This window comes from Lynx rufus, unplaced genomic scaffold (assembly GCF_022079265.1).
Source record: "Lynx rufus isolate CCGP_SWC_20201006 ecotype Redwood Valley unplaced genomic scaffold, mLynRuf1.p SCAF_4, whole genome shotgun sequence".
NCBI classification, from domain to species: domain Eukaryota; kingdom Metazoa; phylum Chordata; class Mammalia; order Carnivora; family Felidae; genus Lynx; species Lynx rufus.
The window spans coordinates 149993489-150018941 of NW_025814856.1; the positions used below are offsets into that span (position 1 = coordinate 149993489).

Consider the following 25453-nt stretch of genomic DNA (forward strand, 5'->3'; position numbering starts at 1 on the left):
TGAGGTGTCAGCTTGATTAGGCTACAGTCCCTAGTTAGTTCAATACAACACTAATCTAGCTGTTGCCGTGAAGGAGTTTTGTAGCTATGATTAAAGTCCATCACCAGTTGACTTTGAAACGTGGGGGATCCTAGGTAATATGGGTGGGCCCGATTCCACCAGCAAGAGGCCTTAAAAGCAGAGCTGCCCTACCTCTTTGAAGAAGGAATTCTGTCCATGGATGACAGTGTCCGAGTGGGCCCGAGAGGGAGCCCCTGCCCTTCCTGGAGAGGCTGCCCTGTGGGTCTCCGACTTGCCTAGCCAGCCCCCAGTCACTTCCTTGTAATCTCTTCACCTTTATCTCCTACTGATACTCTTTCTCTGCTTGAACCATGACTGATAAATTACCCATCAGAGAGGGGGTTTCTGATCACTTTATAATGAAAAATGTGATGAAAGCATGCTTCCTAACACATCAGGCTGTTGCTATGTGACTTTTGCTAGGTGAGAGATGCTTCCATTTTGCACACATCAACCGCACTGCCGTAATTTGACGTTTGATTTTTTTTTTCCAGGTTTTTCTTCAGAAAGAAAGGTTCATCTTACAATTTTACTGCATGAAGAGGATAGGGAGATAATGTTTTTGTAATTTGAGTTGTTTTGAAATTGCTCTGTTTACTTTTTTGGAAGGAGAAAAGTAACTGCTGTGCATTTTGATTTACTGCCTTCAGTAGTTAGGGAATATGTTAGCATAAGGTTTAAAATGTGAACGTTCTAGAGCACCAGTACAGAGAATTGATACATAGAGGATGTCAGTTATTCTGAAGCTATATTCCAGGATTCTGTCACATGCTGATAAAGTGCCAAAGCACATGGATCTCCATATGGTATTTCTTTTGGGGTCCTTCCCACCTGTAATCTAGCTGCTTTTCATTCATTTAAATTTGTCCAAGAGGTAAGCAAACTAAATATGGAAATGGAAATAATATGCCAGTGTTAAGATGCTGAAGTTTGGGATGAGTTACTGTTATTACAGTGATTACCAAGAAAAAAATAATTCATTAAGTAAGTGCATTAGTGCTATAGGAGTAGGGTTTCTATTACCTCATTAACAGCAGGGAGCAGTGTATCCGTTTCTGACTTGGGGAGTGGAGAGGAAAATTAATTTTTTTTTAATCTTATTGAGTCTTTAGAGAAGATAGAGTTAGATCATTTTGGACATCCTTAAATGTAATAATAATAATGAATTTAAACATGTTTTCATGGTTCAGGGATAATGGTGTTGTGAATAGCATTTGGCATTTTGATTGAATATAAAAAGTAATAAAATTAGTTGCATTCTGACTGCATGATATTGCGGTTGTTTTATATCATTAAGAACCTTGATTTCAGAAATGGAAAAAAAAAAAACTTCATTGAACCTGGTTTTCAGACCTCATATAAATGCTTCTCTAAGCTCCAGAGTTACTGGTTTATATGTCAGCTAGCATTGTTTTACATCGTGTCTTAAATGTTTTAGCTTTTCTTCAAAGCAGGTGTTTTAATAGGGCAGAAATCATTGAGGATGTCTGTGTTACTGTTGTCATATAAAAACAAAAAGGTACTTCTTGTTTACAGTTTAGCAAACATCTGAGACTTTTAACTGGGGGTATTAAAAATTTTCTTTAATGTTTGTCTAGTTTTGAGAGATAGAGACATAGCGGAGCAAGGCAGGGGGTGGGGGCAGAGAGAGAGGGAGACACAGAATCCAAAACAGGCTCCAGGCTCCGAGCTGTCAGCACAGAGCCTGATGTGGGGCTTGAACTCGTGAACTGTGAGATTGTGACCTGAGCCGAACTCGGACGCTCAGCCGACTGAGCCACCCAGCACCCCTAACTGGGGGTATTTTTATTGATACCCACATGTTGGGGAAATTGAGGCATTATTATTGATATTTGAAATTCTTTCAAAAGCCAGATACACTAGGAATTCCCTCCTTCCCACCACTGACACCCGCAGGGTTAGTTATTCCTGAGACTCAGTGGTTACTTGGAATGGGCTTGGAGGGAGGAGTATCTCTAGTTGGGACTGGTGGTAGAATTGATCATATGCATCTAATCAATACAGTCAGCCCAATCAGCCCACATGAATGTATCCACCGTGGTATTCATAGCCTGTTACACGCTGTCTGGTGTGAAGCACTAAACACCATATTTTCTTGATAAGAAAACATAATTTTTTCTTACGGTATTCATGGTATCTTAGGTATTTATGAATTCAAGGCACATCTTGTTTAACTTCTTCAAAAATTAAGAAATCTTTGAACAAAATATGTTTGAGATAACAAAGGAAGGAACAGAACTTACCCTTCTTCATGTCTGATCTCTTTGCTTTTTTTGTATAGTTGAAGGATCCTTGGGTTGACGTGCACTGAGCTCTAATACTGTCTTTGCCATTTAATAGCAGGTGACACTGGGCACATCTCAGGCACAGAGTCATTATTGATAAGGTACAGACAGTATTCTATCTCCTACTTAACTTTACAGGATTATCATGAGAATCAAATATAATGGATAGAAAGTGGTTTTTGTAAAGTATGATATACATGTAAAAGATATTATTAAATCACAGTATGTCTGTAATTCATATTTTCCCATTCCCATGGCCCCAGTTGATTCAGGCCTTTTGCTGCCTCGCACTCGGACTACATCTGTCTTCTATGAAAGAAATTCCCTCTGCTTTTATGGACTGCGTTGAGTGGTCTTCAAATACTATTATAAATATGTTGCTTTCCTTTTCAAGACTTCAATATGCCACCTGTCTACTCTTCCAGTTGCTGCTTTCTTTTTGTACTTCTTCCTCTCGTTGCATTCCCTGAACATTCCGGCTCTTTATACTTGCCACCCATGGTGCCTTTGCACGTGCTGTTAGTTCTACCTTGAACCCTTTCTCCCTTTTAAACTCAATTTGTACTCAATAAAGTCTGTCTTCCAAAGTCCATCTCAAATCTGATTTTCTGCCTTTAAGTATCTTCCGGACTCTACCAGACCCAAATTTTCTTTAATAGAAATGGAGTAGATAAGGGGAGCCAGGAATAAGGGATGACGACCAGGGCAAGTCAGTATGACCCAGCTAGATTTTCCATGTTCCCAGCATGGTGAGAGGTGATCACAGGGTTTATTTGCTGTTGGAAAATCTAAAGTTGTGGTAGGTTTTTAACTCGATGGTAGCATGTCACCAGTGCCTCGTGCCACCACCCATGTCTATTCTATGGTGCTTAAACCTTGTTTTACCTAGTAAGTAGATGTTATGTAGATCTATAAATATTCCTATTTTATAAAATGAAGTAATACAAATTTTAAATCTTATAATGTAAATTCCTTGGGAAATGTGCTGTTTAGAGGAATGCAGAAGTAAGCTCTCTTGAAAGTGAAAATTCAATTGTACATTGAAAAATTTTGGATTGCCTGTTACATAAATTGAGATATTTGAATGTCAGCTTCTCTCAGGTCATACTTTATCCCATGTTAATATCTGTAGGAATGCAGCCCAGGCCAATTCCTTAAAGCTATAAAATTTTATAGACTGTGTTACCATAGGTTGATCAAACTTTAAGGTTTAGCGTTTGGTGATGAAATACTATTCTCTAAAAGTCTTTATTGTTAATAAGGTTTGGGCAAGAAGAATCTTGAAATATGTATAAATTCTAGGTTCCTAAGCTTGCTGCTCCAAAAATAGAAATGTTATAATTTTTGTCAACATCAAAATAAGTTGCTCTCTGGTAGAGAAGTTCATTGCTTCCGTCCTTCAACCTTCATCTGGTGCTAGGTTAGTATCTAACCACTCTGCCTGATGTGTGCTTCAAAATACAACCAAACTGACTTTTCTCTAATAAAATTACCATACATCAGGATTCTAATCACAGAGCATATTTCAGGTCTTAGACTTGGTCTCCATTGTCATTTTTTCTTTATTAATGTACTTGAATCTGCTCTTGTCCCAGGTCTGCCTATCATTCTGTGTGTCAGTTTTCATCCATAGAGCCCTACCTGACCTCTTAGAGTCTAATGTCTTCTCTTTCCTATTTCAGTAGTTCCTTATATATTAATAATCATCACATTGTATTACAATTTTTTATTTATACATTTGTCTCCCCAACTTAACTGTGAGATCCTTATGGGCAAGAATCCTATCTTACTAATTTTTTTTATCACCTTGTGCCTTGCAACTTACAAGCAGTAAATGTTTATAGAATCAAAAGATGGGTTAACTGAGAGCAAACTGGTGGTTGCCAGAGGGGAGGTGGTAGGGAAATGGGTAAATAAAGGGAATTAAGAGTACACTTAAGCTTGATGAACACTGAGAAATGTATAGAATTGCTGAATTCTTATACACCTGAAAGCAGTGTAACGCTGTATGTTGATTATACTTCAATTAAAAAATGACAGATTAGTGAGCATAAGATTCTCCCATCTTCTAGCTCCCCTTATGTATAGCAGTATGTGTAAAATATATAGAAACCTCTAAAACGTTGCTATGGATGGAAAATATTTGGGAAAGCAGTGGATTAGAAGTTACTGGAAAATTGAATCTAGCCTGTAATGCCCCTGGGTATGGATTAATTCCTGTAACACAGAACGGCCTGGGCAAGTTATTTATCTAAATAACAATGAACAAATATTTATTGAGTCTCCATCAGCTTAGGGAGCTGTGGAGATTTGCCTGTTCTTTGCAGAGAGTAAGGTGTCTGGATAGATTGAAAAAGTAGCAATGATTACTTTTTTTTTTTTTGAGAGGCAGAAAGAGTCAGAGCACAAGTGGGGGAGGGACAGAGAGAGGAGACACAGAATCTGAAGCAGGCCCCAGGCTCTGAGCCATCATCACAGAGCCCGACGCGGGGCTCGAACTCACAAACCGCGAGATCATGACCTGAGCCGAGGTCGGACGCTCAACCGACTGAGCCACCCAGATACCCCAAAATAACAGTGATTAAAATACCTTTTTTCTTTGCCGGTCACTGACTATGTAGTGGTTAAGAAGATGTAGTACATTAGCTATGTGTTAACTCTTTTCCCAGGCAAGACATTTCATGTCTCACCCTCAAAGATACCTATAATTTATTTTTAGGTGTATTTATTTCCTCACTAGAGTTTTCTTTTTTGAGTAATACCTATATGCTCCTATTTTTATTTTATTTTTACAATAAAATTTACAGACATTAATTTTTTCTATGAAACAGCTTTATATTCAGAAGCCCTAAGGTCCCATGAAATACACCTAGAACACAGACTTTAGAATCAGACTGCCAGATATATGTATGTGTGTATATTTTTATTTTAGAGAGAGAGAGAGGGCAAGCAGGGGAGAGAGGGTGAGGGGCAAAGGGAGAGAGAAAATCCTAAGCAGGCTCCGTGCTTAGCATGGAACCTGACACCGGGCTCATGACCCCGGGATCATGAAATCAAGAGTCAGACACTCAAGGTGCTGAGCCACCCAGGTGCCCCAGACTGCTCTTTGTTCCTTCAGCTTCATGAATTTAGACAAATACTTGGCATCACATTGGTATTTTGTCATCTACAAAACAAGGACAACAGTGGTTACCTATATCACAGGGTAAATTCTGAGGATTAAATAGATAATGCACAGAAGACTGTTACCAGTGGTTGTTAACTATGATGACACACACTCGATATGCAACTGTTTTTGAAGTAAAAATAATGGCATGACACTTCTACATAGCTGGCAAAATGCAGTTTTTTTAATTTTCAAAATGTTGAATGTTTCACCTTTTATATACGTAAACATATAAGGTAGCTAGGCTCTTATGAAAGAATTGGCCAGGCAAATTAGGTTGCTGCTGACAGAAACAGGATGTGTGTACCTCCCTGAGAAAATTGTTACACCTGAGGTGGCTTTTCACGGACTTCATTTTTCCTGTCACTTGGTGCCCATAGTGATGCTGTTGCAGGGTAGCTTGGTACCAGTACTCTCCGTCGCCAGAATGTTCCTAATGGATTGCTGTAACTTTAATGAAATCCAGTCTTGCTGAATCACTAAACCTGCTTTCTTCTAGAAGGCTCTTTATTGGGAGCTGACAGATCACCTCTCCAGAGCTTTCAGACGTCCTGGCTCTCTAATTCTTCTCCATAACGAGTTTTGTGCTGCATGATAAAATATTCATGTTAAAATAGGTTCTAAACTAATTATCTGCAGCCAGCAGTTGCCAGTGCAGTCATTTGCTGTTAGCTTGGCTCAAGTTAATGGCTTGTATTTCAGTACAAATAGTCCCTTCTGGCTGTTTCCTGTCGCTGATTCTTATCCTAAATGGAATTTCCATACATATCTAGAGTTAATTCTTCTTATTTTGAGAAGAGATTTCTTGCCCTACTTTTTCCATCTCATTTTGTTAAGATGAACTTGATTTTAGTGTCCAGTTCCTTATTGTTCCCCTCCATCTTCTGTCCCTGTGTCACCGCCAAATTCATGACTCCCACCCTGACCGGTAAGAGAGGAGTCAGGTTCCAACTTTATAGTCAATGGAATATGCTATATCAGCTTTTTAAAGAAACAAAATAAATACCATGTAAAGGATGAATTTTGGCGTTTAAGATGGGCACTTAGGCTTAGATGCTGGAGACCTACAAAGGGGGTCTGAGGAGAATTAACCACTTTAGGAAGGATCATGGGGCTGGATGTGAGGGAAAGGAGACACCAATGGAGTGGTTTGGGTGGGTATCAGTGGAAATGATGAATGAAATGCTGAAGCCGTAGGTGTTTTCAAGAGCAGAGGACTAAGGACTTTGTCTCTGGATAATCCACAGTGAAGTAGAAGTGAAAAGAGAGGAAGCCAAGCAAGCCAGGGAACCTTCCCCGTAGCCAAGGCCAGGGTTGGGTTTCCTGCCCATGTCTTTCGTTGATCCTTTCTGTTCCCACGTGTTTCCGCAACGAGTGAGTATGAACGGAGTTAAGTCGGAGAAACTACATGGTTCGGTAGAGGGTGGGCTTGCTTTGGAGTCTGAGTGCCTCTCGCCTCAGCAGTCTCAGCAGCATCTTGGCCCCTGAGCTCTTCAGAAAACAGCAGCTAACCTAGAGCAGGTGACTGGGGTGTTTGACCACGGAGACACATACTCATCCCTTCAACTAAATTATACAGCTTTTCTTCAACTCCTTTTTCTTCGAACGTTGTAGGTATCACACTCTTTTAAGTACCACCTGGCCTCCTCTCCTCCTTCCCAAGTACAGCAAACACAAAAATCCTAAGTTGCATATTGATTCTCTGCCAGTTAATTGATACATGCCATATGCATTCTATAAATGGCCTGCGGATTTCATGAGTCCAGTGTTCGTGATTCAGTTTTAAAATAAAGCTTTCCATTTTTCACGAGCTTATAAAAAAATTAGAATTTTACTTTAAATAAATAGTTACTAGATTTGTACCGTTAGAACCTGTCGAGATGTTAATAGTAAAGAAAATCCTCCTGATACTAACTGCTCAAATCCAGCAGTCCATTTTTCATTGTACTTAAAAGAGCACACGCATGGGGAATTAGTATGGTAAGTGTTTTCCCCTCACGCGTTGTTTCTGACCTATGTCATATGTTTGTTAATTCATCTGCTTTTTATTCCTTGATCAAAGCCGAAATATGCCTGTTATAACACCCACGGTAAGATGCTTCCTGAAAGGAAATGTTAGCTGACATTTTGGTTCTCTTCTTTCTTTTTTTAGTAAAAACATTTTTGTCCTGGAATCTGTTATAAATGTGGTTCCCAGGAAATGTGTAAAAGGGAAATCTAATAAAAGTGTTAGTTAGAATTGTGGCTTCTGAGAGTTCAGGTATAACTTAAAATTAAGAGTTATTGCATATTTTATATTTCAGGTTTTAGTTATAACTTCATAATAATCAATGTCTTCAATTAGATGTATGAACGATCGTTTCTTTTAAGTTCATAAAATACCTGAGGTATTTTGGGGTGGGTGTGTAGATATTGACTACTTAATGGGAAAAATGTGTTTAAGCTGACACCTCCCTGCTTTTAATGGTAGGACAATAATTTTGGAAACTACAAACAAATGTTACATGTATTCTTTAAATCTCTTTCCTATTCTCTTTTTTCAGTTTTAAAGGAATTAATGTTTTATGTTTTTCTGATAGTCCCCATGGACATAGATGTATGTATTCACTGAAGAGAGAAAAGATGTAAATTGTATGTAATGGAATCCTGATCATTTAAGATGTCTGAGAGTTAACGCTGTTGATACTTGTTCCTGTCATCTGCTAAACTTTCAGTTGCTCGGAAGGAGAATGCTCCTGGTGGTGGCCTCTAAGAGATGTATGAGGGGTGGAAGAATGAAATTCTGTACCCAGCTAGGGTGCCTCCGGGATCCCATAAGACTGGCCATGTTAGCCCTCTCTGCTATTTTAAGCCTGAAGGGCTCATGAGGAGAAATGTATGATAATACACAGTAATTATATAAAATGTGTATCTGATTTTAAGCAGTTCAGCCAATTACCCTCAGCTTTGGTTTGCATTTGGTATGTATTTCTATTTTCCTTTTTCCCCAAATTGTCAGATTCTTATCTCTTGACCGTTTTTCTCTACTTCTGGATATATTCTCTACTTCTCTACTTGTATATATTCTGGATATCCTTTTTCATTAAATACGACAAAATTATTTTCTCTCAGTTTGTTGCTCATTTTTTAAACCTTGTGTGCAATGTCTGTCATTATGCAAAAGTTTAAGGATTTATGTCATTAATTCTATCTATTTCTTCCTTTATAGCTTACTGGTTTTTAACCTTTTTAAAATAACCCTTCCCTGGAAAAACAGCTATGACTTGGGGACTCAGATGCCATCATGTTTTCATTCGCTTTCTCTCTTTCTTTCTCTCCATTTCTCATCTTCCTGTCTACAAGTTGGTTTCATTCTTAACTTCCTGCTGTAGACAGTCCTTTTGTAAGTGGTTCCTGGGCTTTTCATCTACCCAGAAAGAGACTGATTCTTTTGCTCTTCAGTCCAAAAATCTCAGTTTGGGTAGCTACCCTTCATGGTATCCTAGAAATGAAGTCATGCAAGAACATGGTCAGCCCCAACCAGAACCACAGGGATAAAAGTGTAGTGACTAGTAAAAGGCATCCTTAGATGCCTGCCTGCTGTAGCTTAGGTACATGGGTATCGTTCTGGGCTCTCTAGAAATTATAATTTAGCTATTGGCCTGTGCCTGTTCCAGTTCAGTGTGGTGTGCTGTTGTCCTTAGAAACCAGTAGGACAAGTACTTTCTATTTTTTTCCTTTAGAAAATATTATTGGCTGGTGTTTGTTCTTCCAGATGAAATTGAGAATTAGCATGTCAGGTTCTATTACACATCTCTTTTTTGATGGGAATATATTGAATACATAGATATATAAGCTCAGAATTGGCTTCTTATTCTGAGACTTACTTTCTAGAATCATGGTATAACTCCATTTTTTTTCAACCTGTCTCTTTATGTTAAAGTAGCTTACGTGGCTGTATTAGTGTCAAATGAATATTTGCGATTTCTCCTTAACCAAATAAAGCTTCATGGAATAATTATAATTTAGGAACAGATGTAAGTAAAGGAAGAAAATAAAGGTTTCCTATAGTCCTGCCACTCAGAAATAACTGTTTACATTGACGTACATGATGGGGTTGCATCTTCCTTGCACAGGGGTTGAATTTTAGGATACAGAAATGCACTTGTATCAGTTCAGAATGCATTCAGTTGTACATAACAGGAAACCTGATGATTGTAGGAGTTTATTATTCACATAAAAAGTCTGGAGATAGGCGGTTGGTTCAGTGATGCAATGAAATCAGAGCTAATTCTGTACAGTTCTTTTGGCTTTTCTCAGGTGGTCACAAGATGGCTGCTGCAATGCAGTCATTATATTCATGTTTGAGGCAAGAGGGTAAGGGATGGGATGCATCAGTTTGTCCCTTTGTTAGAAAAAGGAAGGCTCTGAGGCACCTGGGTAGCTCAATCAGTTGAGTGTCTGACTCTTGATTTCGGCTCAGGTCATGATCTCATGTTTTGTGAGTTCGAGCCCCACATCGGGCTCTGCGCTAGACGGTGTGGAACCTGCTTGGGATTCTCTGCACCTCTCCTGCTCTCTCACTCTCTCTCTCAAAATAAATAAACTTTAAAAAAATAAAGAAAAAGGAACGCATTTTCAGATAATCTCACCTTCTGTCTGCTCACTTGACCATCCCTCTATGCAGATAAGGTTGACAAAAGCTAGCCTTTGGCATTTTAGCCTCTGTTGTGGTAAGTGAGGTTGGATCTGCCTTGGATAGCCATTCAACACTACCTGTCTTTGCAAAAAAAGGTGAAAAATCACCATTGGAAACATTTTAAATTGTACAAACCCAGTTTCGTACCAGAGGTAGAGATACAGAGATACCGAGATAACGTCTTAAACCAGTATTTCCCAATACCCCTTAATTAAGTCTTCATCTCCTCCCCCCCCCCCCAAGGGTTTCTAAGAAGCCTTTCTCTCTACTTGGCTGCCACCTGTACAGTGCAGGACAGAGCCCTGGAAATCCTAGAAATAATTTATACTTGGTTTCCCTCAGTTTTAAATGCCATTCCTTGACTCATTGAGACTGAATTACCTTGGCCGTTGCCCAGGAGTTGGAGTGATGACTCCAGTTGTGTTTGCTCGTTTGCTTTTTACTGTTAAAAAATAGTTGAGCTTCTGTGAAGGGTGCTTTTGCTCTCTGCCAGCTCTGCTGTCCTCTTCCACGCTGCCCAGGCCCAGAGTTTGGTTTCTGCTGCCATGATAGACAAGGAGAAGGCAGCGAGAGAAGTTTCCCTGGGCCATGCCTGACCTCTGGATTAGCCTCACGGTGCCTCTCTGACTCTCGGGTTCTGTTTTCCTCAGTTCCTCTGCTTCCTGAAATTGCAGCCTTGTGCTTCTGGTTCGCGTGGTTCTCTAAATCCCATGCATCTGGCACTTCCAGACTTGTCATTTTTATTAGGTCTCATTGCTTCAGCAGTTATGGCATACCCCTGACAAATAGAGTTCTTTCTTACCTAGGAAAAATATTAGCTTTAGTTTAACCATAGCTGTTTTCTGCAAGTGTGTGAAGAGCTGGAAAATTGCAATTAGTTTCAGATAAGCACAGATGAAATATTCTTGTTTTGTACTAAGGCAACAAATTGAAAGAAGGATTGAGGGCATTGAGTCATTGTAGTGTCTAATGATACAACTAATGCATTATGGGGCTCATGTATCATACTGGGACCTTGTTACTTATGAAATCTAAAATAAAAGGATCTTAATGTGTCCTTACTAATCCTTGTGCCTCTTAATAAGAGCTTTTAATTTTTAGTCCCGGGGTTAGTCATCACATTTTTGTATTGCTAGCCCCCCTGTGGCCAAACTCAGTACTAATGAATTTTAATAATAGACTCATTAGGAATGTGCTGGCCTACAGGGATAGGCTGGTGACTCATGAAGTCATGGGAAGAGGATGAAATCATTGTGGTCATTTCAGTGCCACTGAAAAAAAAAATTCAAATGGCTGTTTCAGGGCAAGGAGGACTGTTTGCGGTCAGCATTTGGGAGGTTGAGTGTTAAATTGGTTTGATGTGTACTGGTGGGTTGTCAAACTCTGCCACTGATGGTCATTTTTTAAAAAAATATTTATTTTTGAGAGAGAGAGAGAGCGAGCAAGAGCACACAGGGGAGGGGCAGAGATAGAGGGAGACAGAGGGTCCTAAGTGGGCTCCGTGCTGACAGCAGAGAGCCCGACTGGGGGGGCGGCCGGAGGGGGGGCTTGAACTCACAAACCGTGAGATCATGATGTGAGCCAGTCATGATCTGATTGAGCCACACAAGTGCCCCAAGAAGTGTATGTTTCTAAAGAATTAGCAAATGAGCTCTCTCATGAACATCTGTAAGCATTGAGTTTCGTTGAGCTGCAGCCACTATTGGCTGTGAGGTTTCCAGTTTTATTTCTCCATTGCTTCCCCATCATTATATGTCACTTTATTTCCTCTTTTCTGTTGTTGCCTGGGTCAGATGGGTTTGCTTGTATAGAACAATTAGGATGCTCTAGTTATTTTTAAGAACCTAAAGACAAGTACACCTATCTGTTAGAACTCTTCCTCCAAACACCTCTTAACAGTTGAATTGAATCTGCACCAGCTGTAGCCTCGTTATGTGTGGTTTGAGTGGGAGGTGTCTGATACATGGTCTGTGTTTCCTGTCTGTGTTTTCATGGAAATGGATTTGGTAAAACTAAGTGACATCAGTTAGAAAAATGAGACAAACCCAATACTAGATGAAGACCTTGCAAAATTGGGCCTTAAAACATAGTGGTTCAAATATACTTGCTCACACTTTCAACATGAATGCAAAATTGGGTGATGGTAGAAAATTGTTTAGGCACAGTTGCCAGGAATTGAATTAATTATACACTGAGACCACTCTCTTTGACACCACCCACTCTGTCTATCTGAATTTGCTGCTGAGTTACTCATTCGGGCATGATTTGTTTATTTTTTGGGGGGGGGTGGTTTCAGAGAGAAAGGTTGACAGAGGATCCAAGGCGGGGGCTCTGTGCTGAGAGCCCGATGTGAGGCTCGAACTCACCAACTGTGAGATCATGACCTGAGCTGAAGTCGGACGCTTAACTGACTGTGCCACCCCGGTGCCCAAATGGTTTAATTTTTTACAAGAACGTGAGTTCAGTATCATTTATGAAGGTATGCAAATGCATTGGCCTGAATGAAAGTGAAGATAATAGATTCCATTTTTTTAGCATGATTTTAATTTAGCCACATTTTCATGAATTTTAGATTTATAGCCTTCTAATGCCAGGAATTATATTTTGGGTTTGGAGTGAAGAGGGCCAAGGGCTAGACTTGAAACTCCTGTGTACTTTATCTATAATCTCTCTGGAAGTCAGAAACCAGCAGTGAGAGACATGCAAGAGGCAGTGTTTAGAGAGTGGTTATTTCATGAGCTGTAGAGGTAGGTAGTATTTAACCCATCTTCGTCTCAGTTTCTTCATCTGTATAGTGGAAACAATAATAGGACCTATCTCACAGGGTGGTTGTGAGCGTCATAGAGAAGAATACGCATACAGCATGACTTAACGTGTCGTATGTACGTTAATAGGATTAGGATTTAACAACACTCAAATGTTCTTTCTAGTGAGTAAATTCTTAAACCATTGTAAATCAATCCTCTGAATTAAGTTTTTTTTTTTTTAAACAAGAAACATCATTTATTTGTGATGCATGATCAGTATGCATTGACTACAGATGCATGTTGAAACTCAATTACTTGGTCTTCTACCCACTAGAATATTAGCTCTAGCAGGGCAGGGACCATGCTTGTTTTCTTCTCTCTTTTATCCTTTGTGCCTTCAACAAGGTCTTTCACATAATAGGTGCTCAGTAAATATTTGTGGAAAGAATGAAGGATGCCTGCCACTGTAAATGCTTTCACGAAACTGGATTTAAAGGATTTTATGATTATGCATAGGTAATCTTGTTATACTGGATAATTATGTTTCTATGGATATAATAATATTGGACTAAAGATTTAGAATATTTTAAATGACAAATCTGGGCATCTCTATGGAGTCATGTAGGATGTGAAGAAAAATGGAAGTTTTCACATGTGTTTGTGTACTCCATAAAAGTACTGATGTGAGAATAAAATCATTTGGCTTTTTTTTCTTTCTTTAAAACTTTGATACACTATGCTGCCCTAAAAAAAGCCTTCGATTTTACTATTTTGAAAAAGTCAACGTAAATAGGTAATACACCCTTATGATTCAGAATTCAAAGGTTTAAAAGTGTGCATGGTAAACATCTCCCTGTGACCCCCGTAGACCAGCCACTCTACCGTCTTTCCCACAGACAGCAGATACCTTTAGTTGCTTATGTACCATTTCAGAGATAGTTTTTGCATAAGTAAGCAAATATGTCTATATTCTTTATTCCTTTTTTGCATTGGTGATAGCACATTAGAAATACTGTTCTGAACATGGTTGTTTTCATTGGGTGTATCATGGAGTTTTCTTTCTTCTTTCCTTTTTATGGTGAGAGCATTTCATTGAACTGATAAACCAGAAGTTAGAGAACTGCTCCTCTGTTATTGGGCATTCAACTTGTTTCTGATTTTTTTCTTCTCACAAGCAGAGCTGCAATATAAATGTATGAATATAGGAGTCTGCAGACTTCACTGGGTATCACCTCTCGGCCTTTTGGCTAAGATCAAGTGCAGACCCCACTGGTTATGCACATTTGTGATTTAATGGACACTGTCATACTGACCACCATGGTGGTTGTGCCAGCTTATAGTTTCACCAAACTAGGTTTGAAACTATTTCTTTGCATTCTCATTCATATCCATGTAATGGATATTCAGTCAATATCCACTATATTACCAAGCTCTTGACTCATTCCCTTTCTGACATGTAACAGAAAACAGTGTTTTAGTTTGAATTCGTATTTTTCTTCTCAGGTTCAACTTTATATATATATATATAAATACATACATACATACACATACACACACACACAAACACACACATATATATGTTTAAGGACTTTCTATATTTCCTTTTTGTGTGACCTATTTATATTATTTTGTATAATTTTTAATTAACTCATTTTCCCCCGTTTTTGTTGATTTGTAGGGATTCATTAACAGGTAAGTGAGCACTTTGAGATATGAATTTCCAGTTTTTTTCCTATTGATCTTTTGACTTTCCTTACCATAGTTTTTGCCATCAGAAATGTTTGATTTTTATTCTGTTAAGTATAACAAGCTTTTCTTCTATGGATTCTTTGTGACTCAATTACAAAAGAGTTCTACTGGCTGAGGTTATAATGTGAGGAATTTTCTCATTTCTTTCATTACTTTTATGTTTAATTTTTTTACATTCAAATTTTCAATCCACATGGAAATTATCCAAATATAAATGATGGAAAAATCATTTGACTTCTGCTTTGATTTTGCTTTATTTGTGATCTCACCAAGTCACCTAATTTTTATCGAGTACATTTACATGCAAGAAACCTTGCTGCACACCCTCTTACTGGGTACTTTATAGCTTAGTAGGATTGATAGGATTTCCAAATCAAATTATACAAATAATAACACAACAAGTGTGATCAGTTCAATGGTAGAGATGTTTGGGAATGCAAAGAAAAGAGTGCTTAATTTTTTCTGCATATAAGAAGGGACAGGACTCATAAAGAAATATGCAGATCATAATAATTTTTGAACCAATTAGTGTCTCAAAGCAATTTCATTTTATAAGATGCTTATTGAAAGATTGATTTAGAAGAACAGGTACAGTCTGAATTCTAAGAATGTTGAGTGTGTGGTATGAATAGATTAATGATATGATTCACATTGATAAGCCTGGCATCCCTAGTGATATATTTTTTAGCTAAGAAAAAAAAAAAAAAGAAAAAAAGAACTAGGGAAACAAATTTGAGAGAGCCAGTTTTCAAGATAAGGGAGAAGATGGCACTATAAGAACAGTAACATACCAACTTCATGCATTTGGAACTCCCTTTGAGAAAGAACCAAGAATAATTAAGGCTTAATTTTTTTAAAGGTCAATATATCAGTAAAAAGGAGCTCAGATAACTAGAAAGGTGACAGTAAGTTGTGAGGCGATGAAGGAAGAGAAGCTTAATCATGTGGGGAAATGTGTAATACTTGGTACAAGAAGAGAAAGTAAGCAGAGAGTTTTCCGTCACGCCACAGGACTTGAATGAAGGGGACGTCAGTGATGTCCAAAGGACACGAATGATGTCCAAAGGAAACGAATGATGTCCAAAGGACACGAATGATAAGAGAACAGCTTAAGTTTTGACCATAAGATGAAATGTGTAAGTTGACGTAACTTTCAGAAAAGTGAAGGAAATTTGATGTCAGGTACCAGCAGGTAGTTGCTGTCATTTGCAAAAGGAAGCAAACCGTTTGCAAAGCGGAGTAGAGATTGTGACGTTACAGTGAAGCATGCATTATTAACCCACTGTTTTATGAGAATAAACAGTGAAGAAGACCCAGTACTGGGGGAATAAACTCCAAATGTATATGGAGTAGATTATGTTTCAAATATATGTATATATATATATGTATATATGTATGTACATATATATGTATATATGTATGTGTATATATGTATATATATGTATGTATATGTTCATATATATGTATATGTGTATGTATATAGGTACACACACAGATATGGTAAAGCTTTGAGTTTTGTTCTCAGAGAGCCAAAAGAAGTATGAAGTACCTACTAATGCTTCAGTTTGGGGCACAATCTTTTGCATTTTATGCATGAAGATTAATATTCTTCTGTACTCAAACCCTCAGGTTTACAGGCTTCTCTTAGTGAATGTGTGGTGACTGTTAGAGAGTCTATACTTTTGCACACCTAATATTTTACATTTATGTCTCAACTGGAACATATTTATGAGACCTGTGTGCTTATCAGCAGTACGCACACTTGTTTTGCTGTGCACCACTAATTTTGATAAGATAACGCCAAAATGCAAGAAAATATCAAATAGTTGCCTAACTGTGCCAAGATGGCAGTGTTGCTGACATTGAATTGTGAGCAGGCAGGAAAGCCTTCTGTGGATTAACTGGAAAGATCTGACAGTGTATATAAGTCAGCTTAGTGGTGTCACTATATAATATGTGATATATGGCGCTGTATAGATGTTGACGTCCTCATGTACGTAGAACCTCTGCAGACTTTTAGTACTATGGGGGAATAAGGCCGCCATATGTCTTTAGACTGGGGTTCGGGAATCTAAGGTTGTACAGCCTTAGCAGCTAATGATCACCTGGTTTAGTCACATTATTTTATAGTTATAGTTATTTTATAGTTGGAGAGTAAAACCTAAAGAAGTTGTTTTTGTTTTTTTTGTTTTTTGTTTTTTGTTTTTTCCTGAAGGGATAAGGCAGATTGGGTGGCAGAGATGTGATTAACAGTCAGGTTTTCTGATGGGCTGCACTGGTTTTCCTCAGCACGCGTTGCTACTTTGCCATACTGGTTTTCAATTTCAGTGTACCCCAAGTAATTCTTGGCAAAGATAGAGATTCCTGGTCTCCAACCCAGAGATGTTCTGATTTGGCAGGTCTGATATCTGGGCCTAAGAATCTATATATTAAAAAAAAATTTGTTTGAACATTTTTTGAAGTGTGTTTATTTTGAGAAGACAGAGCAAGTGAGGGGCAGAGAAAGAGAGAGGAGAGAAAATCCCAAGCAGGCACTGTCAGCACAGAGCCTGATGAGGGGGCTTGAGCCCACAATCCATGAGGTCATGACCTGAGTCGAAACCAAGAGTCAGATGCTTAACCTACTGAGCCACCCAGGTCCCCCCCAAGAATCTATATTTTGAAGTATCCACTCAGATGAAGATGGTATTTGCGCCATACTTTGCAAAGGGTGGCCCATGTCATGCATGAAGCCGGAGTACATAGATGTTATACATCCATGGTCACGCATGTAGGAAGTGGTAAAACCAGGACTCTTTCCCATTCCTCAGTATCTTTTTGCTGTGTGGCTTTGATGTTACGGAAAGGGAAGTGACTGACTCCCGCTAGAGGTTGGGCACAAGATGCAGCAAGCAGCTGAAATCAACATAACCCACCGCTCAGGGTGATGTATGCTTGTTAATAACCAAAGTACAGTTGCCCAACATGAGCCACCTTTATACAAGCATTTAAAAGAAGTAACGCTATGATAACTAATGCTTTCAACCACAATTTATTTTGAAACTGATTAGAGACGCTGATTTTTTTTTTATTTTTTTATATATGAAGTTTATTGACAAATTGGTTTCCATACAACACCCTGTGCTCATCCCAAAAGGTGCCCTCCTCAATACCCATCACCCACCCGCCCCTCCCTCCCACCCCTCATCAACCCTCAGTTTGTTCTCAGTTTTTAACAGTCTCTTATGCTTTGGCTCTCTCCCACTCTAACGTCCTTTTTTTTTTTTTTTTTTTTTCCTTCCCCTCCCCCATGGGTTCCTGTTAAGTTTCTCAGGACCCACATAAGAGTGAAACCATATGGTATCTGTCTTTCTCTGTATGGCTTATTTCACTTAGCATCACACTCTCCAGTTCCATCCACGTTGCTACAAAAGGCCATATTTCATTCTTTCTCATTGCCACGTAGTATTCCATTGTGTATATAAACCACAATTTCTTTATCCATTCATCAGTTGATGGACATTTAGGCTCTTTCCATAATTTGGCTATTGTTGAGAGTGCTGCTATGAACATTGGGGTACAAGTGCCCCTATGCATCAGTACTCCTGTATCCCTTGGGTAAATTCCTAGCAGTGCTATTGCTGGGTCATAGGGTAGGTCTATTTTTAATTTTCTGAGGAACCTCCACACTGCTTTCCAGAGCGGCTGCACCAATTTGCATTCCCACCAACAGTGCAAGAGGGTTCCCGTTTCTCCACATCCTCTCCAGCATCTATAGTCTCCTGATTTGTTCATTTTGGCCACTCTGACTGGCGTGAGGTGATACCTGAGTGTGGTTTTGATTTGTATTTCCCTGATGAGGAGCGACGCTGAACATCTTTTCATGTGCCTGTTGGCCATCTGGATGTCTTCTTTAGAGAAGTGTCTATTCATGTTTTCTGCCCATTTCTTCACTGGGTTATTTGTTTTTCGGGTGTGGAGTTTGGTGAGCTCTTTATAGATTTTAGATACTAGCCCTTTGTCCGATATGTCATTTGCAAATATCTTTTCCCATTCCGTTGGTTGCCTTTTAGTTTTAGAGACGCTGATTTTTAAGTATTGGCATCTCCATGCTTTCCAGTCCTTCTCCTATTGAACATCTTGGGTAGCCTTCCCCTCCTAGACGCTGGACTTTAGAATTGTTTAAGAACTCTGCCTTTATAGTTTCTGGAACATACAACTTAAATATATAAATAATTAAGGAACTATTATTAAAGTGATGAGAGTAATTGCTTCTTGTGTCTGTAGGTCATGTAGTACATGTCTCTCTTCACAAGAGAGACAAGTGTGAGCCCTTGGAGTGACCAGATAAGCCCCTTTGGTGGTCCCTACAGACCAAATGTCATCAGACAGAAGGGAGCTAGTGAGAGTGGAAATTGCTAGTAAAAATGAATCCTTTAGAAGGAAGGATAATGAAAAATTAGAATTCACTGAGAAAGTAGATATGGAGATTTTCTGTTTTGCCAAGTCATTGGGTGAAAATAAACCAGAAGATGGTTGAGAGAATCTAATGGAAAAGGCAGTAGTGTTCATGAGACGAGAATTTAAGTGCCAGCGGATGTTGAAGAAACCAGGACGTTATTTGAATGGCTATACTTGTTTGTGTTCAGAGGTACTTTAACACAACATCCCAGTCTGTTTTCTTTTGTTTCTGCACCTTTACAGGCTAAATTCTTGTCTAGAGGGCTGTCTAAATTTTTCCTCCAGATTTGTAGCACTGCAAACAGTAAATCAGAATCCTAGCACTGAATAATTGAACAGGCTAAAACATGAGTCTGCCTGGAAAAGAAGACTGGAACTGAAAAATCAATAAGGTTAGGAAAAAACTTATAAAAGCTTTGCTCAATATAAAATAGCAATAAATCAAGAATAAGAAACAATCAAATTGTTTGGATAATCGTTTTACTTTGAACAACATAAGCAAAAAAATTGATAGTTTTTGTGTGCGTATATGAAAAATCCCTAGCATTTGAAAGGTTGTAGAAGAATAAAGGAAGTACAAACAAATAGGTACATGAAAGGAATTCCTTCTGGCATAACAAAAATCACTTTAGTAAAATAAAATAGTAAACTTTAAGGAAGATAGATTACTGATTTGAAGAGCTGCTAGGATTCTGGGGAAGCTTTTGGGACATCTCTAAATGTCATCTCGCTGAAACAGGAACAATGGTATTTGAATATGATCTATAGTGACTTAAGGCTTATGACTTGGTCTCTTTCTCATAACTTCTAGAAATTCAACAATTTAATAAACTCATGTCCCCACTATGAAAATGGGGAGTTTGGGTTTGTTTGTTTTTTTTTGTTTGGTTTGGTTTTAGGGCTTTATTTATTCATTTTTTTTCTTCCAATAGGAGAGGGCTGAAAACAAGGCCCTGATGCCCTTGGGGTGAGCTTTGTAGGTAGCTGCTGGGAGCAGAAGCCTGTTTAGGGAGTGAATGGGAGTTGGGAGCTGGGAATGGGGCCTCGGAACATCAACTTAAAGAATTTTGCTGTGAAGAAAACAAAAGACGATTTTTTTTTTTTAAGGTGTGAGAGGGTCAGGCAGCTTGAATTCTAAGCTAGGGCCAGTGGTGATGGAGATGTTGAGGTGAAGAGAAAGGGGTACACCGTGGACCATTGCCCTGGGTGAGCCTGAGATGGAGGGGGGCAGCAGGGTTTCTGGGTGTCGGCAGGAAGGAGCAGACTGGGAAAGAATCTAATTTTAAATTTTCGGTTTGACACCTTCCACTTACCAGGAAGCCCTAGCCAGATTCTAAGGTAATATTTAGGGATATGACCATATGATAAAGCATAGATAGATAGATAGATAGATAGATAGATAGATAGATAGATAGATAAATTGAAACTGTACCAATTCTGAAACAAAAGAGTATGGTCATATGTAGCTACAATAATATATGAATAGTTAGATCTTGAATATAGTTAACACTGTTGACTTTGAAGTTTCTGATTAATAAAAAAAAAAGCCAATACTAGTCTATGATGTATGTGATACTCTTAACTTCCCATGGAATATTAGAGATGGGGGGCACATGGGTGGTTCAGTCAGTTAAGTGTCAGACTTCGGCTTGGGCCATGGTCTCACGGTTCGTGAGTTTGGTCCCCGCGTGGGGCTCCTTACTGGCAGTGCAGACACTGCTTGGAATATTCTCTCTCTCGCTCGCTCGCTCAAATTAAATAAATAAATCTAAAGATAAGACTACTAGAGAAGTGAGTGGACTGGTTATTGACAAAGACAAGGAGGAACTTAGGTATTCTGGGCACCAGTCCAGAGAACCATAGAGCTACTTCTGAGAATGGAAGAAGGACCAGATGGGTGACACGACAGATAGTGCTTCAGTCTCCTCCTCTCTGGCAGGTCTTCACCTCTGCTCTTCTACTTGAGTCCATCTGAGGAATTGCAAGGGCAAGTCCGACACTGGGGATTCAGGGGCCCAGGAAGCTTGTGGTCATGTGCCCCACCATATGCAGTCCTGCAGAAGTTCATGGACTCAGAGTCCTTAACTGCCAACCTTGGGTTTCGCTGCAAGCCCTAAAGTTGCATGTTCCTGTGTTGAGCATGAAGTAAAGGTGTTGGGATGTAACTTCTGCTGCGAAGAGAGATTCTTCAGCCTCGTAAAAATTTAGAATCCCTTTGGTTATGTTATAGTTATTTCCAGGTGTTATTTAGCACGTATAGAGCATTTTGTGCCCTCAAAGTACTTCTTAATATCATTGGTTATTAGGTAAGATTTCTGATAAGTTGTTCTTACTAGTAGTTTGGATAATTACGTATTGTTATTTATAACCAGTATCTGACAGGAGTAAGTAGAAAGTGTATAGTATAGTGACGTGGCTCTAGATCTTGAATGGAATCAGAGGCGTGCGTGTGTGTGTGTGCGCGCACATATATAATTCTACATAGTCCCATATTATGATTATACATGCAGTGTATACGTATGTAAAATCTATATACATACATGTCATTTAAATATTTATACATATACCGACACACACACACATACACACACACACACACACACACACACACACACACACACAGACTTCTTTAAATATTTAGGGAGAGATTAGACTGAATCTAGATTATAAACTTTAAAAAAAATTTTTTTTTCAACGTTTATTTATTTTTAGGACAGAGAGATACAGAGCATGAACGGGGGAGGGGCAGAGAGAGAGGGAGACACAGCATCGGAAACAGGCTCCAGGCTCTGAGCCATCAGCCCAGAGCCCGACGCGGGGCTCGAACTCCCGGACCGCGAGATCGTGACCTGGCTGAAGTCGGACGCTTAACCGACTGCGCCACCCAGGCGCCCCGATTATAAACTTTTAAACCAGATTGTAAGCTCCTTGAGAGTAGGCATTTTTTAAGTTATCTTGTTGCATCTCTCGCTTAATGGACACTAAAAATACTTGCTGGTTGCTCTGATTTTATTACCAAGTATGGTGGACATTTTTCCTAAAGAACAGGGCTCTGTGTGTGTAGTCAGTCAGTTTGTCTAAAGGGCTGCTGACATGCCGCCGCTGATAACTGTCTTTATCCTGAAGTGTCTGCTCTTTGCTTGTATGAGACATGAAGCTCATGGTCAGCATAGCCATTGCTTCTCTGAAATGTAAATATCCTCACTCTTGTTAATGTCGTACTTTGATCTCATGCTGGCTGCTCTCCTTTTCTTCATTTTTTTTTTTCATTACAGCTTTGCCTCTGCCCTTTACACCCAAATGCATCTGAAAAGACATCACCTGCAGAGATGCTATTTGGTGAAGATTTGGAACCTCTTAAGACTTAAAATATCGCCCTTTATCTTCAGTGGTGATGACAAATGTTTTAGAACCAACTTTTTGGAAGGAATAGTACAATAAAGATGATGAAATAGATACTATCCATAAAAATTAGTGTGCTCCTATATTACCTATATCAGTGAAGTGCTCATCGATAATCAGATAATTATATTTGGTTATATACATTTGTTGAAAAGAAAGAGGTGGGCTTAATTCTTAGCTAAAAAAGTTTTAAAGTGGGGCACCTGGGTAGCTTAGTCAGTTAAGCGTCCGACTTCAGCTCAGGTCACCATCTCATGGTTCCTGGGTTTGGGTCCCGCATTGGGCTCTCGGCTGACAGCTCAGAGCCTGGAGCCTGCTTCACATTCTGTGTCTCCCTCTCTCTCTGTCCCTCCCCCATTTGCACACGCTCATGCTCGCTCGCTCTCGCTCTCGCTCTCTCTCTCTCTTTTTCTCTCTTCCCCCCACATAAATAAAGAAACATAAAAAAAATTTAAAAATCACCTTTTAAACTGATTCCCCCCCCCACCCCATTCCCCGGGGAAATCAGTATGTGTCCAATCACATGTACTTTTGAAGGTACCACATTTCTTTTGTCCCCTAGATCTTTCTAGAACTAGATCCCTTAGAACTTTCATATCTTGTCATTTCCTCTTTCATTTAGATTCACCTCTTGTGACTCCTAATCTCACTGCTACCACCTTGTCCAAGTTTTCATCACCTTGCACTGAGTTATATATACCTAATGATATCTCTCTTAATCCTGACCCATCTGTACAGTGCATTTTTCAGTGCAGATTAGTTTCACCTCGAGTATGGGCATGATCACAAAGTAGACGGGAGTTTTTTTGCTTTGTAGTGGAACATTAACTTTGGAAGAGCTCTCCTCACCTTAAAATTATGGAGCCATAGAGCTTACAATACTACTTTAGATGTTGAGCACATGTAATAAATGTCTCAAGAATTGAAACAGTTGCCTTGATTTAAAAATCATGTTTTGGTGGTGGGGGATGGGAATAGGATGGCTGTAGAGGGGTCAGTTCCGTATGTTCCCTGTCCAGAGGGAACCAGTTCTGGGAATGAGTAGACAATTTCTTGAATTTACAGTTGTAATAAGCGCAGTAGAGCAAAGAGGGTTTATATCATAGTGGCGCCTCTCTCCTTTCATGCTTCTTTGGTGCCCAGCGTTCAATTCAGATACATTCTGGTGAGTGCTTCTAACAGTTCTCTAATTTTCCTGTTTCCTTTCTTCACCTCCAGGTTCATCTTAAATGAACTTCTCCTTGGTCCCATAAGGCCAGTCTGTTTTTGCATTCCTCAGTTCTGATTTCTTTTGGCAGGAAGATGAGATGTGGTTGACAGATTATATCTGAAAAGGGCTTTGGTAATTGCTCGTTCTGTTCGGTGACTGTGTGGCTGACAGATGGGCACAGTGAATACCGAGAGTGTTCTGGACCTCCACATACTTCTTCAGCTCACGAGCGGCGAGCACTGCCAGCATTTTTGTTATTATCTATCAGCATATTTAAAAAGAATTGCTTGGATCTTTACATCTTCTCTGAACCTATAACTAAATCACGTTTATGGCTAGGTTCTCTCCCACCTCTTCGATTCCCTCCTCATTATGTATTTTTTGGAATAGACGAAATTCTCAAGATGTTAGTGCAGGCTGGCATGAATGGGTGCCAACAGCTCTTACAGACTTGTTAAAAGATTTATTTTTTGCCTGCGAATTACACATATGGCCTAGAATGATAATATTAGGATCTGTGTTGGTTGAGATAATTGGCAGATCACACCTTAAGAAAAGTGATTGGTTGGCTTGTCTCTTTCATTTTAATCTGCTGTCTCCATCACAGTCACATTACCATTATGTAGTGTATTACTATGCCTGTTTAAAAAACTTATTTAACCCATTTATAGGGGGCATCTGTTAGTTGAGCTTGAATTATTTAAAACATTCTCTTACGTTGGCCCATTTGGTAACCGCCAGCAAAGTCAAAATGAGCAAAGGGGGATCCCAATAATCCCAGGTCTATAAAGATGGTTACTTAAGGAGGTGACAGCATCCAGATAACGCTAGAGGTAATCTCATTCAGACTCCGTAGAAAAATAAGCCAGAACTGAGACATGGGACCTCTGGGTACCAATGTGGAGACTAGGTCTTGAGTGTGCTGTTGGAGAGGTAACCATGAGGCCTTTGCCTCTGTGCAGCCCTTATATATATAACACAGCAAGTCTTGGTAGAAGTCCTTGAGATGCAGAGCAGATTAATTCATCTGTTTAACTTCAGTGATGACAAATGAGAGGATGACCTTCGAAATATCCATAGTTCTGATAATCATTCATTTAACATTTGTGTAAACACTGGAGTTGTACTACACCAGTCTTGTCACACCTAATTCTTGTGATGGGGATGATGATTATTTCTGCTTATTAAAAAATGCTAGAATTAAATTAACTTGGTTTTCATGTTTTCTTTTCTGTTACTCACCGTATGATGTGAGTGCTGCATGAGAGAGAGAGAGAAAAACATATGCTCAGGTTTGGAGATTAATTTTCATATGTTAATAAATGGAAGAAGATGTTCCTACTCACAGGCACAGAAGCTGGACTTGGAAGTCTCTTTTACAATGTAGTTTAAAGATAGACATAATCGGGACACCTGAATGCCTTGGTCGGTTAAGTGTCTGACTTCAGCTCGAGTCATGATCTTGCAGTTCGTGAGTTTGAGCCCTGCATCGGGCGCTCTGCTGACAGCTCGGAGCCTGGAGCCTGCTTTGGATTCTGTGTCTCCTTCTCTCTCTGCCCCTCCCCCACTCGTGCTCTGTCTCCCTCTCTCTGAAAAATAAAAACATTAAAAAAAATTTTTTTAAAAGATAGACATAATCAAAAAATAAAGTATACACGCGACGGAGCTGGAATATACCTTTGTTAAAGTTGGGAT

At 39.2% G+C, this 25453-nt stretch overlaps 1 protein-coding gene and 1 pseudogene across 2 annotated transcripts in view; both read left to right on the forward strand.

Moving 5' to 3' along the window:
- The window catches only part of EXOC4 (exocyst complex component 4), a 756122-nt gene that overhangs the window by 268846 nt on the left and 461823 nt on the right, over positions 1-25453 (forward strand). The gene's annotated exons all lie outside the window — the stretch shown is intronic.
- LOC124525282 (uncharacterized) lies at positions 14185-14328 on the forward strand (annotated as a pseudogene).